This window comes from Lycium barbarum, chromosome 6 (assembly GCF_019175385.1).
Source record: "Lycium barbarum isolate Lr01 chromosome 6, ASM1917538v2, whole genome shotgun sequence".
NCBI classification, from domain to species: Eukaryota; Viridiplantae; Streptophyta; class Magnoliopsida; order Solanales; family Solanaceae; genus Lycium; species Lycium barbarum.
Window position 1 is genome coordinate 93,520,754 of NC_083342.1, and position 7,014 is coordinate 93,527,767.

A 7,014-nucleotide genomic window follows, 5' to 3' on the forward strand; every position below is an offset into this window, starting at 1 on the left:
TCCATGTCGATATTTATACGGACCATAAGAGTCTCCAGTACATCTTTAAGCAGAAAGAATTGAATTTGCGGCAGCGGAGATGGCTTGAGCTACTGAAGGATTATGACGTTGATATTTTGTACCACCCTGGGAAAGCCAATGTGGTAGCGGATGCGCTTAGCCGCAAGTATATGGGCAGCTTGGCTGATGTACCATCTGGTAAGAGAGATTTGGTTCGTGATATTCGTCAGCTGGCCAGTCTTGGAGTCCGTTTGACAGACTCTGGAGATTCTGGGATTTCTGTTCGTGCAGTTGCTGAATCATCTATTATGCAGGAGGTAAAGCAGCGTCAGTTTGAAGATCATCTTCTGATTCAGTACATAGATGTGGCCCTCAATAAAGCGAAGACTTCGTTTGAAATTTCGCCTGAAGGGGTATTATTATACGACGGCAGATTCTGTGTACCGGACGTTGCAGGGTTACGGCGGCAGATTATGGGCGAGGCACATAATGCACGGTATTCTGTTCATCCTGGTTCCACTAAGATGTATCATGATCTCAGGTGTTTGTATTTGTGGGACGGTATGAAGAAAGATATTGCCGAGTTTGTTAGTCAGTGCCCGAATTGCCAGCAAGTTAAAATTGAACATCAGAAGCCCGGTGGATTACTTCAGGAGATGGAAATTCCATCCTGGAAATGGGAGATGATTAATATGGACTTCGTTGTTGGGTTACCGCGCACTCCACGCAGGTACGATTCTATTTGGGTTATTGTTGACCGATTGACGAAATCAGCCCATTTTCTTCCGGTCCGGACTACTTATTCGGCTGAGGACTATGCTAGATTGTATATCAGAGAGATAGTTAGACTTCACGGAGTCCCTGTATCTATTATTACTGACCGAGGTGCCCAGTTTACGGCAAATTTCTGGAGGTCATTTCAGGAGGGATTAGGGACTCAGGTAAGCCTCAGTATAGCTTTTCACCCTCAGTCCGACGGGCAGGCCGAGCGCACTATTGAGACGCTGGAAGATATGTTGCGGGCCTGCGTTATTGATTTCAGGGGCAGCTGGGATGATCACTTGCCACTTATTGAGTTTGCTTACAATAATAGTTATCACTCCAGCATTCAGATGGCGCCGTACGAAACCCTATATGGTAGAAAATGCAGATCTCCTATTGGCTGGTTTGACGTGGGCAAAACTAAGCTGATTGGGCCAGATGTGATCCAGGAAGCAGTAGATAAGGTAAAGCTTATTCGGGAGCGATTATTGGCTGCTCAGAGTCGACAGAAAGCTTATGCAGACAGACGACGTCGGCCATTAGAGTTCCAGATTGGCGACTGGGTGTTTCTGAAGGTGTCGCCCATGAAGGGTGTTATGAGATTCGGTAGAAAGGGTAAGTTGAGCCCGCGGTATATTGGGCCGTATCAGATCGTTCGAAAGATAGGCGAGGTCGCCTACGAGCTAGATTTACCATCCGACTTGGAGGCCGTACACCCGGTGTTTCATGTGTCTATGTTGCAGAAATGTATTGGTGACCCTTCCAGGATATTTCTAGTGGATGACATTCAGGTAACGGAGCAGTTGTCTTATGACGAGTAGCCTGTATCTATTCTGGATCGACAGGTGAGGAGACTATGCACTAAAGAAGTGCCCTCCGTTAAAGTCCTGTGGCGCAACAACAACTGGGAGGAGATGACTTGGGAAGCGGAGGACGAGATGAAGAAGAAATACCCCCATTTGTTCCCGACGTCCACAGGTAATCTAAACTTTTCAGTTTGTTGTGTTGAGTGACAAAATGAACTACGTATGTCATTATAAAAAAGGGACACCCCCGCCATGATCATAAGACTTTATAAGATTAATTTAACATTCGGGGACGAATGTCCTTAAGGGGGGGAGAATGTTATGTCCCGTGTTTTCGCATAATTGGAAATCGAGAAATAATTAAGACTTGTGTGTTATGAGGAAATATTTTGATTCTAGTTGATATGACTATGTTGGTTATGAAATCATTGGTGCTAAAACATTGGGGAAGGCCGAGGGTAAATTTGGAATTTCGGAAATTAGTTTCGGGAATTACAAAACGGGATTTTTAACGAATTGGGCCAAGAAAAATTGGAACAAAAAAATTTGAGCCCAAGTGTCAAAGGGTAGCCGGCCAAGGCTTGGCCCAAGATCCATTTTAAGTGGTCATGTGATTATCACATGACCCTTGATCATGATATATATCCATAACTCCTTTGGAATTTTCAAGAAAGTGAATCAAAACAAAAAAAAATATATAAGAAAGCACCTCAAAAAACCTCTCGGCCGAAACCTCTTCAAGAACAAATTTTTTTTTTCCTAGCTTTGTTTGTGGCTCAAAGATCTTTGTTTTCCCATATTTGTAGAGTCCTCAAGACGCTCTTCAACGGGGTACAATTAGTTTGGTGAAAGGAGCACGTTCGCGGCAAGTCGGAAATTCAAGAAAAGGTAAGAATTTTGCTATTTTAATGTTATGGAATTGGTATGAATGTGTTAAGGATTGAGAATAGACGAGAATTCCATAGTATTGATGTGTGAATAAAACCGTGGGTGTGTGTATATATGATATTTTGATACACGCGACCGCTTAAGACAGATTTTGATATAAACTATGTTTGAAATGGCTTTTGGTGAAATTTTGACATAAGTTTTGATTTGATAAATGAATATGCGATTTGGTCTGGGTATCTATGTAGGGTGCCAGTCGCGGCCCACGGGGCTGGGTCGTGACATTCGCCTTCCCTTTCCGCTGAGCCTCAAGATCAATAAAGTCTAGGCATATTCGAAATCTAGATTAGAAATCATAAAGAACGGTACTAATATTTCTACCATTCAATTTAGGTCAAATCCAACCCTAGAATTTAGGGAAACGGGGCCCACAAGGTCAAATGGGAAATTCGGAAGTGAAATATCAAATTAAGCACGAGGTGATCATAACCCAACAACTAATTGCTAATTTAACCCTAGATTCACCCAATTTCGGATTTGAAGCAAAACCCCCAATTTTGGGTATAAATCCTAACTCTTTGATTCAAGAATTCAACACTAATAATGGAAGATAAATGATCAATAACCTTAGATTCATCAAAATCTAGCATAAACCCTATCAATTTCATCATTAATAAGCCTAGATAGAACATTCATTATCTCCACTTTTATCTCCCATTACTAAGGAATTACTAAGGGAAAGAGGAATCTATGATGATTAGGAACAAGGAATTAGTAAAGGAATTAGCAGGACTTACCACCAAGAGTCTTCTCCAATAACCATCTAAAATAGTCTGCAAGATCTTAGTTATTGAAATGGGAATAAATGATAGACTTAGGGCTTATTTAAAACACACTTAATGTGTGGCGGTAACGGGGCCGCAATGGCGGAGCCACAACAACGCCCAACAGACCGCTGGGACGGTGGCGGCCAAATCATACTTGGCCGCCCCAGTGGTTACTTCGCCGCAATAGTGGTACCGCTGGGACGACACTGGTGCCGCCAATGTGGACACTAGGTACCAGAATCCAACCAAATTTTCTAAGTCTCAATCAAAATCCCGAACCACTCCCGAGGCCATCTGCTCACAAATCACATACACAGATCCACATAAAAATACGCTACGAACGCACCCGTGTCCTTGGAATTCCCAACAGAGGTCTTGTTGACCGAGTCAACCCCCAATATCTCATTTCCAATTTCCCAACCCAAGTCCCAAAATGCATTCGAGTGCATTGGGAATCGAACCAAATATACACACAAGTTACAAATGACCATCCGGACCTCTGAGAATTGACGGAATTTTGAAAAAGATCCATTTATCCAAAAGTCTACTTTGGGTCAACCCTTTTCCACTTAAAGCCCATATTTCACATAAAGTTGCCCGAATCCGATCTAGACCCTCAGAAAGCGCGTCAACAGTCCCCTCGGGTCAAAATGAGCTAACCAACCTCGGAAAAAGGGCGAAAATGCCGAAAAGACTATAACGACCAAGCGGGTCGTTACATGAAACCCTCTCTTATATAATATTATTAAGTGGTACGTCAATTCAATGAATTTATTTCTAAGAGCCTTAACGACCCAACTCTCAAAATTTAATTTAAAACCGCCTCTAGAGTTTGTAGCTAGTATATGATAAAAGGTTATCCTCTCAATAAATTTAAATGAACAAAATTTCAATGATTTTGTATAAGATTTGAATGAATCAAACCTATTTAGAACAACTAATTGATTATAAAAAGAACACAAATGAACTTAAAATTAAATAATTCAAATTGGAATCTCCATGAAGTGAAAATGCTTAATTAAGGCCTGCTTGCAGTTTTATGATTCCTTTGTTTTTCTTATCGAATTGCAGTGAATGCATCATCAGCCAATTGTTGGAATTATGTAATTCCATTTGAGTAATTTCTTTATTAGTAAAGTAGAATTACAGATTTCTTATGGGTCTTTTATTCACTCACTTCTCTTTTGTCTTTTATGAAATACAAAGTGTCCATTAGATATGGAAAGCTCTCTTGTTCACCTTACAATGAGTAGCCCTTTAGTGAACTAGAACAAGAAAGTGACCTCGCACATGAGAATTGGGCTTCGTAGCCAAAAGTGGAGAATCGTCCCTTGGGGTTTTTATTTTGTGGAGTATTCCCCAATAAACGAAACTTTTGGTCATTAAGACTTTTGACTCTTTTACCCCTGTTGACCTTTTCCCTAAATTCATTAGAGCGTGTTATACTTGTGGGGATGGGTGGAACAGTTCTTGAGGTAGTCGGGCGAGTCTTAATAAAAACTGAGGAAATTAGAGGCTTAAAGTGAAAAACCTTTGATCAATAGTTAACTTTTGGGTAACGAACTTTTTTGAAAATTTTGTCGATTCCATGAGGCCCGGAGAGTCATTTATAACTTGGTGGAGTGGTTAGCGTTTTGATCACTTGGTTGAAAACTTGCTTTTGGGGTTTTGGGGGTTGACCGGGTCAAGATGAACTCAATTGGGAATTCCGAGTGCACGGGCGAGTTCGTAACCTGTTTTTACATTGGTATGCATATTTGGATTGTACCCCAGGGGTCTCGTATGAGTGTAGGGTTTTGGGTTGGACTTGGTAAAAAAATAAATTTTGCTGGTTTCTGGTGTCCCGCTTCTGCAAATGTGGGTTTGTCTCGTGGACCTATGCTGGATTTTGCTGGCAGACGTGAGGAAGTGAGGTGGCAAGTGGCTCCGCTTATGCGAGCAGTTTGTTCGCGGAGGCAAGTCCACATCCGCAGACAAAGGTGTCCACAGAGGCGAGAATCGCTGATAAGAAAACCTGATATTTCCTAATATCAAACCATTTCTTCCCATTCACTAAATTGGAGACCTAGAGAGTATTTGGGGGCTATTTTGAGGAGCTTTGAGGGGATTCTTCCTTTGGGTAAACTTTCCATCTTATTATCTTGTTTATGTTATCATTAATGGTGGAGAAAATCTTATAGAAAACCATGTTAGGTTGCGGATTTTGGGGTGATAAATCCTTGGTTGAGTCGAGCCATCTTTTCTTCCTAAATTATGTTTTGTTAGGGAATTTAGTTGGTTCTAATCATCTAATCTTTGAGGGAACTACTTGCTAATTTGAATCTCTCTTTAATTCAATGTTTTGATCATGAAAAATTGGGGGTTTTCTCTAAAATTGGGGGTTTTCAATTAATGATGCAATTGATGCTAATTTAGGACTGGGGGTTTTCTCTAAAATTGGGGGTTTGTGTTGATAATTAGTGTTTAGGCTTCTTAAGCTCTGGGTTGACCTTTTCCAACTTGAATTTCCGTTTTGACCTTGTGGGCCCAGGTTTCTTCTTTAAAGGGGCGTTTTCAATTCGAATCGTATTATAGCAACATGGGTAACGTTAGTTCCAGTTTCTAATGTAGATTACATTATTGAATAGCCTTCGACCGTTCAGAAGCTCTTCGAAAAAGGAAGGCTCGTGTTGGATAATTCGTAGCACATACTCGACACTGAGGTAGGTTACGACTTACCTTATGGTTAGACTTCTTTTAGTGAAGCATATGTAGAGCTTAGTTATTGACGGGGAATGCATGATAGGCCTTCGGGCATGGTATGGAGGTGAAATCCAATAGGTTGGTTCTGTCATCTGCTATGTGGACTTGTTGCCATGTTTGAGATATTTGTGATTTGTGTTTACATTCAGCCCTATCTTGGTATCTCACTTATCATCAAAAAGAGGAAAGAGAATGAAAACGGCTTTGATCTGTGTTGTGTAATTCATGATAAGTAACATATGATATTTCGATATGATTTACCGTTGCTGTTGACATCATACATGACATGCATTCTTATTAGTTGTTGATGATTAAGGTTGTTGATTGAGACTTATCCAATCATTTATATATCATCCATGCATATACATCTATGGATGGAAACAAGGACACTCTATGTGGGCCCAATTGACAAAGGTAACAAAGGATATTCTGTGTGAACCCTAGCGACGGCATTCTGTGTGAGCCCTAGTGGATATTGGAATTATGTGTCAAAACCTAGTGGCGGCATTTTGTGTGACCCTAGCGGATATTTCTGTATGAGTACATGGACTTCGCGGGTCCCCCGTAGGTCATGACTATGAGGCGTTGCCCTTAGCATGTGTGTACAGTTCAAAGGTCGGACAGTGCATTGCATTACTTGTATCTCATATACATTCACCCATTTGTCTTAACTGTGTTTATGGCATATTACACATTTGGTTGATCTCATACCTGGACTGACATTGTATACTTGATTAATTTTATATTTGAGACTGTTCTTGACTGTACTTGATTGCTTATCTGCTTACCTGCTAATTTCTTTCCTTTATATATGTAAACTAATCATTGACAGCCTATGATGATTACCAGTATTAGTATTGTACTGATACTACTCTTGTTGTACTCTTTTTCTGAGTGCCGAGTTCGTCACAGGATCCACGTCTCAGCCTCGTGAGTGATCCCGAGGCCTACTTACCAGAGATCCCAAGGTGAGCCACTGTCAGATCCTG